Source organism: Bos indicus, chromosome X, assembly GCF_029378745.1.
Source record: "Bos indicus isolate NIAB-ARS_2022 breed Sahiwal x Tharparkar chromosome X, NIAB-ARS_B.indTharparkar_mat_pri_1.0, whole genome shotgun sequence".
NCBI classification, from domain to species: Eukaryota; Metazoa; Chordata; class Mammalia; order Artiodactyla; family Bovidae; genus Bos; species Bos indicus.
Window position 1 is genome coordinate 80847572 of NC_091789.1, and position 12732 is coordinate 80860303.

At 39.2% G+C, this 12732-nt stretch overlaps 1 non-coding gene across 1 annotated transcript; it reads left to right on the plus strand.

The window, feature by feature from the left end:
• Window positions 1-282: 282 nt before the first annotated feature.
• Window positions 283-356, plus strand: TRNAW-CCA (transfer RNA tryptophan (anticodon CCA)). The gene has a single exon. It is a non-coding gene; the product is annotated as a tRNA-Trp (tRNA).
• The last annotated feature ends 12376 nt before the right edge of the window (window positions 357-12732 follow it).

Below are 12732 nucleotides of genomic sequence, written 5' to 3' on the forward strand. Positions count from 1 at the left end.
TTAGGTAAGTTGGTGAAGGTTGCAGCGTTAGCACACATTGTGAAGCCAGTCTTGGTTCCTTGTGGTGTGGAAAGTCAAGAACTCCTGTACACTACAAGTTTTTATTTTGTTTGTTGTTTGAAACTTGTTCTTTTGAAATAATTTTAGACTCATTAGAAGTTGCAAAAAAAGTACAAAAGGTTCCTGTGTATGCTTCACCCAGATTCCTCCAGTGATAATATCTTATATGTCCATGGTACTTTTTCAAAACCAGAAATTGACATTGGCTCAATAATATGGGGCTTCTCTGGTGGCTCAGAGGTTAAAGCGTCTGCCTCCAATGCAGGAGACCCAGGTTCAATCCCTGGGTCAGGAAGATCCCCTGGAGAAGGAAATGGTAACTCGCTCCAGTATTCTTGCCTGGAGAATCCCATGGACAGAGAAGCCTGGTAGGCTACAGTCCACGGGGTCGCATAAGAGTTGGACACGACTGAGCGACTTCACTTTCACTTTCTTTCAATAATATGAACTACACCACATACCTTTGTTGTGGGGTAAACTGTGCCCCTCCCCACCCCTAAATTCACACGTTGAAATTCAATCCCCCAATGTGATTTGGAAGTATGGCTTTTAGGGAGATAATTAAGGTTAAATGAAGTCATAAGGGTGGGGTCCTAATCCAACAGAACTGGCATCTTTATAAGAAGAAGAAACTTCAGAGATCTCTCTTTTCTCCATGAGTACACAGAGGAAAGGCGATATGAGGACACAGAGAAAAGGTGGTTGTCTACAAGTGAGGAAGAGAGGTCTCAAAAGAAACCAGTCCTGGCACCTTGATCTTAGAATTCTAGCCTCCAGAAATGTGAGAAAATAAATTTCTTCACTTTCTGGAGGCTAGAGGTACCAAAATCGAGGTGTTGGTAGGGTTGATTTTGTTCTGAGGCCTCTCTCCTTGCTTGCAGACAGCTGCCCTTTTGTTGACTTTTCACATGGCTGTCCCTTTATGCACATGTGCTCCTGGTGCCTGTGTGTGTCTTAATCTCCTCTTTTAAAAACACCAGTCAGATTGGTTTTGGTGTACCTTAGTAGCTTCATTTTAACTTAGTGACTTCTTTAAAGGCCCTATCTCCAAATAGTCACATTCTGAGGCACTGGAGTTTAAGGGTTCAACATATGAGACTTGAGCCATAATTCAGTTAACAACAAGTGTTATGACATTATCTGCCTCCTGAGAAGCCTGTATGCAGGTCAAGAAACAACAGTTAGAACCAGAAATGAAACAATGGATTTGTTCAAAATTGGGAAAGGAGTACATCAAGGCTGTATATTATCACCATGTTTATTTAACTTATATACAGAGTGAAGTGAAGTGAAGTGAAGTGAAAGTCACTCAGTCGTGTCCGACTCTTTGCAACCCCATGGATTGCATAGTCCATGGGATTCTCCAGGCTAGAATACTAGAGTGGGTAGCCTTTCCCTCCTCAAATGGATCTTCCCAACCCAAGGATCAAACCCAGGTCTCCCACATTGCAGGCGGATTTTTTACCAGCTGAGCCACAAGGGAAGCCCGAGAATACTGGAGTGGGTAGCCTATCCCTTCTCCAGTGGATCTTCCCAACCCAGGAATCAAACCAGGGTCTCCTGCATCACAGGCTGATTCTTTACCAACTGAGCTCTGAGGGAAGCCCTATATGCAGAGTACACCATGTGAAATGCTGGGCTGGATGAAGCACAAGATGGAAGCAAGATTGCTGGGAGAAATATCAATAACCTCAGATATGCAGATTACACCACCCTTATGGCAGAAAGTGAAGAGGAACTAAAGAGCCTCTTGATGAAGGTGAAAGAGGAGAGTGGAAAAGCTGGCTTAAAGCTCAACATTCAAAAAATGAAGATCATGGCATCCAGTCCCATCACTTCATGGCAAATAGATGGGGAAACAATGGAAACAGTGACAGATTTTCTTTTCTTGGTCTCCAAAACCACTGCAGATGGTGACTGCAGCCATGAAATGAAAAGACACTTGCTCCTTGGTAGGAAAGCTATGACAAACCTAGACAGCATATTAAAAAGCAGAGACATTACTTTGCTGACAAAGGTCCATCTAGTCAAAGCTATGGTTTTTCCTGTAGTCATGTATGGATGTGAGAGTTGGATCATAAAGAAGGCTGAACTTCAAAGAATTGATGCTTTTGAGCTGTGATGTTGGAGAAGACTCTTGAGAGTCCCTTGGACTGCAAGGAGATCCAACCAGTGAATCCTAAAGGAAATCAATCCTGAATATTCATTGGAAGGACTGATGCTGAGGCTGAAGCTCTAATACTTTGGCTACCTGATGTGCAGGACTGACTCATTTGAAAAGACCCTGATACTGGGAAAGGTTGAAGGCAGGAGGAGAAGGGGAAGACAGAAGACAAGATGGTTGGATGGCATCACAAACTCAATGGACAGGAGTTTGAGCAAGCTCCAGGAGATGGTGAAGGACAGGGAAGCCTGGTGTGCTGCAGTCCATGGGGTCACAAAGAGTCAGAAATGACTGAGCGACTGAACAACAACAACAATAAATTTATTAACAAACACCATAGTTAGGAGAAAGAACTGTTCCACCAACACAAAGAAATTCTGTAGTGCTACCTTTTTATCATTACACCCTCCCCAGTCCTTGATAACTGGTACCACTGATCTTTTCTCCATCAAATGCAATCATACAGTATGTGACCTATTGAGATTTGTTTTTTCTTTCCCACTCAGCATAGTGACCCTGAGATCCACCCAAGTTATGTATGTGTTAATAGTTTGCTCCTTTTTACTGCTAAGTGGTATTACATGGTATGGGTGTACCGTGGTTTGCTTATCCATTCAACTATTGAAGGATATTCGGGTTGTTTCCAGTTTCAGTGTGTTAGTGTTAGTTGCTCAGTCATATCCAACACTTTGCAACCCCATAGACTGTAGCTCGCCAGGCTCCCCTGTCCTTGGAATTCTCCGGGCAAGAATACTGGAGTTGGTAGCCATTCCCTTCTCCAGGGGACTTTCTCAAACCAGAGATCTAACCCGGGTCTCCCACATTCCAGGCAGGTTGTTTCTGGTTTGAGGCCATTACAAATAAAGCTTATATGAGCATTCATGTACATATTTTTGTGTAAATGTAGTGTTACTTATCTGTAGAATAGCTTCCCAGAAGTGCAATTGCTATATTGTATGATAATTGCATATTTAGTTTTTTAAGAAGCTGCCAAACTATTTTTCAAAGTAGCTACATGCCTAAAATGATGTATGAAAGATCCAGTCCCTCCACATCTTCACCAACATTTGGTGCTGTCACTTAGTCACTCTGATATATGAAGTGGTATCTCATTGTGGTTTTAGTTTCCATTTTCCCAGTGGCTAGTGATGTTGACCAAGCATCTCTTCATATTCTTTACCCATTTTCTAAGTGAATATTTTTTGTGTGTTTGAGTGTTTTACCGTTGAGTTTGTGAGTTTTTTTTTTTTTTTTTACATATTCTAAATACAATCCTTTATCAGATATATGGTTTGCAAATGTCCCCAGTCTGTGTTTTTCTTTCTCATTTTCTTAATAAGATCTGTCACAGAGTGAAAGTTTTTATTTTGATAAAGTAGAATTTATAAAAGTTTTTATGACTTATACTTTGGTGTCATATTTAGGAATCCTTCACCAATCTCAAAATCCTGAATATTTTATTTTCTAAAATTTTTATATTATTTTTTTGTTTTATATTATTATATTTCAATAATTATTTGAATTGAACAAGTGCATGCATTTGTCAGAGCTCAGCAAATATTCCCTAAATATTTGTCTTTAAATGCATATAAATTTACCTTAGAATAACTATAAAGTTATATTAAACTTTATTTTAATAACATGCATGTTTACATTTATTATGTGTGATCCATTTTGAGTTGATTTTCATATAAAGTATGAAGTTTAGGTCAAGGTTCATCCTATACTCAAAAACCTCTTTTTCCCATGACTTAAAGGATAATTTAAGTTCCTTATTCTGGCATTCAAGGTCCTCTGTAATCAGGGCCCTCCTCACCATCCCATCTTTTCTCCTTTGATTTCCTACCCCAAGCAGCATGGTTCAGTTCAGTGCAGTTTAGTGCACTTGCTCAGTCATGTCCGACTCTTTGTGACCCCATGGACTGCAGCATGCCAGGCCTCCCAGTACATCACCAACTCCCAGAGTTTACCCAAACTCATGTCCATTGCGTCAGTGATGCCATCCAACCATCTCATCCTCTGTTGTCCCCTTCTCCTCCCACCTTCAATTTTTCCCAACATTAGGGTCTTTTCACATGAGTCAGCTCTTCGCATCAGGTGACCAAAGTATTGGAGTTTCAGCTTCAACATCAGTCCTTCCAATGAACACTCAGGACTGATTTCCTTTAGGATGGACTGGTGGAATATCCTTGCAGTCCAAGGGACTCTCAAGAGTCTTCTCCAACACCACAGTTCAAAAGCATCAATTCTTCTGCATTCAGCTTTCTTTACAGTCCAACTCTCACATCCATACATGACTACCGGAAAAACCATAGCCTTGACTAGATGGACCTTTGTTGACAAAGTAATGTCTCTGCTTTTTAACATGCTGTCTAGGTTGGTCATAATTTTCCTTCCAAGGAGTAAGCGTCTTTTAATTTCATGGCTTCAGTCACCATCTGCAGTGATTTTGGAGCCCCCCAAAATAAAGTCTGCCACTGTTTCCACTGTTTGCCCATCTATTTGCCCTGAAGTGATGGGGCCAGATGCCATGATCTTAGTTTTCTGAATGTTGAGCTTTAAGCCAACTTTTTCACTCTCCTCTTTCACTTTCATCAAGAAGCTCTTTAGTTTTTCTTCACTTTCTGACATAAGGGTGGTGTCATCTGCATATATGCCATCTATAATCATGGGCTCTAGAGTCACGCCATCTACATTCAAATCCTGAGCTGCCATTTATTGACTGTTTTCTGTGACTCAGTTCTCTCATTTGTAAAATGGGATATTAATAGTACTTACATTATAAGGTTCTTATAAAGATAAAAATTGATTAAATTCATATAAGACTGCAGCCATGAAATTAAAAGACGCTTACTCCTTGGAAGGAAAGTTATGACCAACCTAGATAGCATATTCAAAAGCAGAGACATTACTTTGCCAACAAAGGTTCGTCTAGTCAAGGCTATGGTTTTTCCTGTGGTCATGTATGGATGTGAGAGTTGGACTGTGAAGAAGGCTGAGTGCCGAAGAATTGATGCCTTTGAGCTGTGGTGTTGGAAAAGACTGTTGAGAGTCCCTTGGACTGCAAGGAGATCCAACTAGTCCATTCTGAAGGAGATCAGCCCTGGGATTTCTTTGGAAGGAATGATGCTAAAGCTGAAACTCCAGTACTTTGGCTACCTCATGCGAAGAATTGACTCATTGGAAAAGACTCTGATGCTGGGAGGGATTGGGGGCAAGAGGAGAAGGGGACGACAGAGGATGAGATGGCTGGATGGCATCACTGACTCGATGGATGTGAGTCTGAGTGAACTCCGGGAGCTGGTGATAGACAGGGAGGCCTGGCATGCTGCGATTCATGGGGTTGCAAAGAGTCGGACATGACTGAGCAACTGATCTGATCTGATCTGATCTAAGCACAATGCCAGGCAAATAGTGTTCAGTAAATGGTAGTTCTTACCATGATTACACAAAATGTTTACCTCAGATGAGATTTCCATCTGCTGGCTTCATATTCCTATTTTCTCATTTTCTTTGATTGTTTTAGTCCTTATCTATCAAATTTCTACTTGTTTTTGTGGTTACCTCTGATGGTGGTATGGCAGTCACAATTTACCGGAAATGGGAGATTTCTGGGATGTTGGTAAGGTTCTATATTCAATAATTATTTGCATTAAACATGTGTATGCATTTGTCAGAGCTCAGCAGCAAATATCCTTTTACTATTTGATTTTAAATGTATATAAGCTTACCTCAGAATAACTGTAAACTTATAGTGAACTTTAGTTTAATAACATGCATGGTGAAGTGTTTATAGTGCTAAAGAGTATGAATGTCTGATACTTTAAATAGCTTAATGGATGGATAGAGGGATAGATAGGTAGATGGATATATGATAAAGCAATTTAAGTAAAATGTAAGTGGTAGAATCTAGGTGGTGGGCATATGGGTATTCACTATAAAATTCTTTTAATTCTGTTTTATGCAGGGTCAATTCCATAGATGTGTGATCTGTGCAGTCACACAAGGTCTTATGCTCAGAAGGGCCCTGTGCTTGGTTTAATGTTTTACTGTCACTCTTCTGAGATTCTTAATAATTTCATCTTTGAACTTCTGTTTTGTAAGTGAAGTCCAATGGGACAATGGAACATGCACATAAGCTTAAGTGTGTCTACTGTTCCTTGCCACCCCATCTGTATATAGTGTTTGTGATGCTACATGACCATAGAGTTCTAGAGGACCCACAATGTGTGGGAGTTCAGCAAGACTCGAAATGAGTACAAGGTAAAAAATTTAAGTATATAACTCAGCAAGTGGGAATGTTGACAACCCCAAAAGCTATGCTTTTCATGCAAGCTAAGAGCTTGCTTCAAATGTAAAAAGAAGGTAATGAAATTCTAAGAAACATCAACAGCCAAGGAACCCTATCATTTTTTCTTACTCACGTTACTTCCCTGTATTACCTAACCATTATTGCTGGACATGATGATATAGAAATAAAGAGAAAGATAAGGCAATCCATAGTTCCTTTTCATTTTACTTCTTTATTATCAAATTACTAAATCAAAGAATGTTGGTAGAATGTGTGCATATAAAAAAGTGAAATAAAAAAATAGTATCTGTGCTGTATTTCCACTGTTCTGGTAAGAGTGAAACACATGTGCATGTGAGAGCTCTGAAATATGAATGTTTAATTTTGGTGATTCTGCATGTGAATTAGATAAATGTTCTTGTATTTGTACTTAAAACATACTGCATAATATAAAGAGGAACAGTAAAACTCATGCTAATAATTTAAATTTTAAGTTATTCTTTACTTAGAACAGTATAAAATAACAAATAGAAAACACGACAAGTTGAGAGAGAGCAAATGAGTGAAAGAGTGTGCACACATGCCCAGAAAAATGAAAAATACTTTTTATTTTAGTGCCTCTAGCTGGATTTTCCCCTTGTATTTTGAGTGAGGGAGCCTTTGCACTCAGCCCCACAAATTATGTAGCTGACCCTGGCTATCTATTTAAAGTTTCTCATAGTGCAATATTAGGGGGAAAAAACCCTACTTGTTCTTTAGATTTGAACTCAGAACTTCTGTGAAACTTTGTTTTGCAGATTAAACCAAGGCAACTTTTGAGTTTTTTAATTCCTAGTGTAAATAATCAACTCTGTTATTAGCTGGCGATGTAACCCTGAAAAAATTTTTGTCCTCTCTGAATATCTTTACTTGTGCAGTGAAGAGGTTTAACTACATGGTCCTTTCTAAAGATCCTTCAAATTGGGAGACTACTTTTCTCATTTATACCATTTAAAAGTCTTTCCAAGTACAACTGAATGATGTTTGGAAATGCATATAGGCCATGTCCCCCTAGTGAGTGTAAACTTTTGGAGAATGAGCCTCTGCTTTGTGTATTTCATGATACATAGTTGATACATAGTAACTGTTGTCTTAATTAAGCAAATGAACGAGTGAGTGAGTGAATGAGGTCAGCATTATTTGTATTTAACCTCACAACTGCTTCAGAAAGCAACCATTTTCTCCATTTTATTGTAGGAAGGTTTTGTACCAAGCTTATGCAGTGGAAAATATGAATGTGATATAAGGTGACACTAATACTGCCCTGGGACATCAACCAGCCTCTTGGGACCATTCTTCCCACTGCCTGGAAAAAGTTTCCCTATTTCCCCACCTTGTCTTCTGTGCCAAAGTCTTGAACTCCTATCTCACACCCTCAGGGAAAGGTAAGCCCACCTTACCTCATTAGGCTCAGTGTTGTGTGCCCAGTTCAGAGGTCCATAAAGGAATTGGGTAATGAATAGAGTGCCTTATGTAGGTTGAAAACTCAGCACCACAAGAGCCTTTTTAAACTTTCATCTATACTGGAGCCTTTTGTTTCCCACACCCATCGAAAGGGCGGAGTAAGAAGTGGGGTAGGGAGAATAATTTTGTGAAATCCATATCAACAGAAGAGGGACCTGGGACTTTGGAGAATCTAGGCTGTCCATCTGCTTGCTGCTAGCCAGAACACATTGGTGGCATTATAATAAACCAGGCTAACCCCAGTATCTCCAGAGCCCACTGCCCAATCCTATTTTCCATTTTCACAAGCTCTACTCATCACTTCTCAATGAATCATGTAGAATTTTCCATCTGGGCTTATTATTAGTTTCCCTGAATGACCCTTAAAAAGTTCATATTTGAATCCATGGATCTGTCTGAGCATGAAGCGGGCCTCATACATCACTGAACACTCATCTACTTAGAAGGTCGGGACCTTGGCATGGCTGGGTGTTGATGTTTTTATGGATGGAAAATGTTGGCTTGCATTCTATCAGTAACCCCCACAGAGGTGATATTAAGATTTAAGGATATAATCATTTGGAAAATGCTTGATTGAAGTCAGCTCTAGTCTCATTTATATTTTGGAAAAGGAAGACAATGATGTGTACTATAGAAATGACTGACTGCCCCTTCACTCCTGTTGGACAGGGTTAGAGGATGACCACTTTGGCAATGTCAGCAAGTAGGAAATTCAAGTAAGAGACCCAATAAAAGATCAGGAGCAGTAGTGGAAAGAGCCTTAGTTGGGAGTCGGTAGATCTGGGCTCTGGTTCTGCTTTGCTATACTCTCACTTGCTCACTGTGTGACATTTGACAAGCTTCTTTCTCAGAGTTATGTATACCTATGGCTGATTCATGTTGATATATGGCAGAAACCAACATAATATTGTAAAGCAATTGCCCTTCAATTAAAAATAAATAAAATAAAAAAAAAAGGATGGCCTTTTGTGGTCCCAAAGGATCTTCCCAATTCTGTGACATTGGAGAGAATAAATATTGTGACTTTGGAGAGAATAAACCTTCCTTTAGTTGGTTTAAGAGTGTAAAACTTGGAGCCAGACTGCCTGCGTTTATATCTTGGACCCACTCTTTCCTGGTTATGTGAACTTAAGGAAATCATTTAACCTCTTTGTGCTTTAGTATCTTCATTTATAAAATGGGGATAATAATAGTACTTGTATAAGATTGTTATAATGATTAATTGTTTCAATTTATGTGAACCATTTAGAATATTACCTGGCACACAGTAAGTGCTAAAACAAAATGTTAGCTTTCATTATTATTATAGGAATCCTTCCCTGGGCTATCATATGAAATAAGGGTAGAGTATCTGGGATTCCATGCTCTCACCTTTTCATCCTCTCTGAGAAGAGAGACCACACAGTGATTGCTTCCTTAGGCCTCTGGAAACATACCTCATCTCTCTTTGGGGAAGACCACTTTCTGCCCCTCAATGTATAGTGGTTGCCATACAAGGGCCTCAATCTGAACCTCTTTAGAAAACAATTATTCTGGGATTTTGTCCTGCTTCCTCAATCCGGAAGGTCCTGCCCATTTTTCCAAGTGTACTTCTCTACCATCAACCTGGCTTTTACCTTCTCCCAGCTGAAATGGTCAGTGGTGGGGAGTAGAGGGGAGTGAGGTGGGGATGAGACAATTAGGAAAGAAAGGATTTGTTTCCGTGAAGGGTTTCTGTGTCTTTGGGACATCTATGTGACCTATCCATGTCCCTGGCTCTTCCTTTTTCCAGTGACTATCTAGTTTATGCAAATAAATGGATCAATGAATACTAGCAAATTAAATGATAGCCCCTGTAAAGTAACATTTGAGTTTGAACTTGGGTTAAAGCAATATGGAATGTTATGGTCAGAAGGGGCCTTAGAAATTATATAATCTAATTCCCTCCTTATGTAGTATATTGAGGAAACTGAGGCCCAGAAAAGGGATGAGACTTGCCCAGGATCATAAGGCAGAAATGGGACTAGAATCTAGGGAATTTGATACTTAGCTGTAGGCCCCTTTCCTATATGAATTTGCCTCTGGGGGTAAAATTACTTAACCAAAAGAAGTGATTATAAGCATATTGGAGTGTAAGTAGGTGAATGGAGATGTTTTGGGATAGAGAGTCCTTTTGGTTCTCTCCCAGATCCCTCATAGGCTATTTCCTATTTTGCCTTCAAACAGGATCAGGCTTGCTGATGCTCAAAGCAGTCTAGAAGAGCCAACATTTCAGAGTTCCACATTCCCTTTGCTGGGTAGGACCAGGAGAAGTCTTGCAGCTGGATTTCCTGTCTCCAGGACCTGGGAGGAGCTTGTTATCCTGGAGTAGTACACAAAACTCTTGGCAACTGCTTTAAGGTGCTTGGTCACATCATCCAAAGACAACAAAGAGATATGAATAGAATTAGCAAAAGAGTGAATCAGAGGTCACTGTCTGGTTTTCCTCTGCAGCTAATCTATGGGAGTGACAGAGCAATAAGAACAAAGCACAATGTGAGCCCTTGGCCAACAAAATAACCTAATAAATAGAGGTTGCACACCCCAGAGAGCACAGTAGAATTTCTGGCAGGATAGGGCAGTAGTCATTCTGAACAAACAAGATATTAATTTATGTCTAAGCAGAACAAGGTTAGAAATCTACTTCACATTCCTCTTGGAGAGTATTTCAAAAAAATCAATGAAGTCAGTTTCTTCCATGTGGAGACAAGGCAGAAAAGCCATACACACGGCCTTTCATATATAGATCCTAAGCCACTGCACTGGCAGCCCCAGGCAAAAACCCTAAGGTAGCAGTGTCTGGTGCTGACTTGCCATACCAGATCAATTGTAGAAACAGTATTTTCTGGATCAACACCAAAATCTAGATTGCTTGGATGGAGCTTTGTGTATCTGTACCAATAGCTGACCAATGTGACATTCCAGCTTTATCAGAAAAGCTTAAACCTATTTTTTCTTGCCTATATTCTCTTCCTGTCTAGAATAGCCTTTCATCTGTGACCCATTAAATTGTCATTTTCATTCCATTTAGTTTTTCCCCCAAATCTTACTGCTTCCACCTCAAAAATTTCCTCCAAAGGAAGAGCAATAGAAGAGGAACCATCATGGATTCTTGATCTTGGAGCTGGAGGATTTTACAAAGAACATCTAGTATATTCTCTTGAAGCACCTACTCTTTAAGTTTCAACTAATATTTATTTTCTTGTCACCCCCAATTCTATATGCCTATTCTCATCTCCAAGCTACAAATAAGTATATCAAGCTGTCTGCCACTTGGCTGTATACTATAGGTACCATAAACTCAACATGTCCAAGGTGGAATGCATTATATTACCTCTTAAACATGATTGTACCGGTGAGGTTTTGGTTTCATTTGATGGCACCATTATCCACCCAATCATTCAACCTAGGAAACTACAGAGTTGTCCTTGAACAGCCTCCTTCCCTTATCTATCAGATCCAAGTACACTGGCAAATTCTGTTTTTATCTCCCAATTATATTTCAAACCCATCTACTTTGTATTTTCACTGTCTTAATTCAAACACTCACCACTTCATATCTGAACTACTGAGACAGTCTCCTAACTAATGTCCCTGTCTCCAACTTGGTCTCACTCCATTTAATCCTTCACACTGCCAATATAATTTTAAATCGGATATGGGTTTCTGGGTACCTAAAATCCTTTTGTAGGCTACCCATCACCATTAAGATAAAGTTGAACTTCTTTCACAACCTGCAAGGCCCTCATGACCTTGCTTGTGCTTATTTCATAAACTTTTTTTTTTTTTTTGCCATCTTCTGACTTGCTCTGTAAGCTTGAGCAACACTGAACTTCCTGAAGTCCCCTATAGGTACTATTTTACTTAAAACATCTATAAATTTATTTGTACTGTTTTTATCTTCTTGAATCAGGTCTTCTCAACTCATTATTTTGACTGGATAACTTTTTATTACTTAGATCCAGGAGATTTTCCAGACTGAGTGAGACGGTATTCCTGTGTGATCTCACAGCATCCCATTAAATTCTATATCTCTTTACCACACTCTGTTTGCCTGTCTTCCCCACCAGATTAGATGGCTCTTGAGAAAATAATGTCTTATTTTTCTGTGTATCCTCAGTGTCTAACACACTGTTTGACATAAAATAGATATTTAATAATTGCTTTCTGAACAAATGAAAATTGCAGATATAGATTTAGTTATTTTTAAATTTGCCTAGCCTTTTAACTTCAACTGATTTCTCACTCATTGATTCATTCTGTTTCTCTCCCAAAGTCCATGAGGATGGGTGGGTACGTTTGTGTGCATGCATGTTTTATAGAACTGTTTTTTTGTGTGTGTGTGTGTGACTCTTCTGAGACTTTAAATGATAAGAGCAGCAAATTTGAGACATCTTATTTTGCAAATACAAAAATTGATATACAAAGATGCTATATAACTTGCCTCAGATCATGCAGCTAATAAATAGTGGAACCAAAATCCTGATTTCTAGACTCTCATCCTGGTAATCTCACCCACCACATCCTCTTCCAGTCTTCTCAAATCATGATCTTTCAGCATTTGGACACATCAGAGAGAGGTTATTAATATGACTGAGTTTATTTTGCACTTTGTTTTTCTGCTGATTTTCTTTTTAAAATTAAAGCAAAATTCTTGAGACATAAAATTAACCATTTTAAAGTGTACAATTTAGTG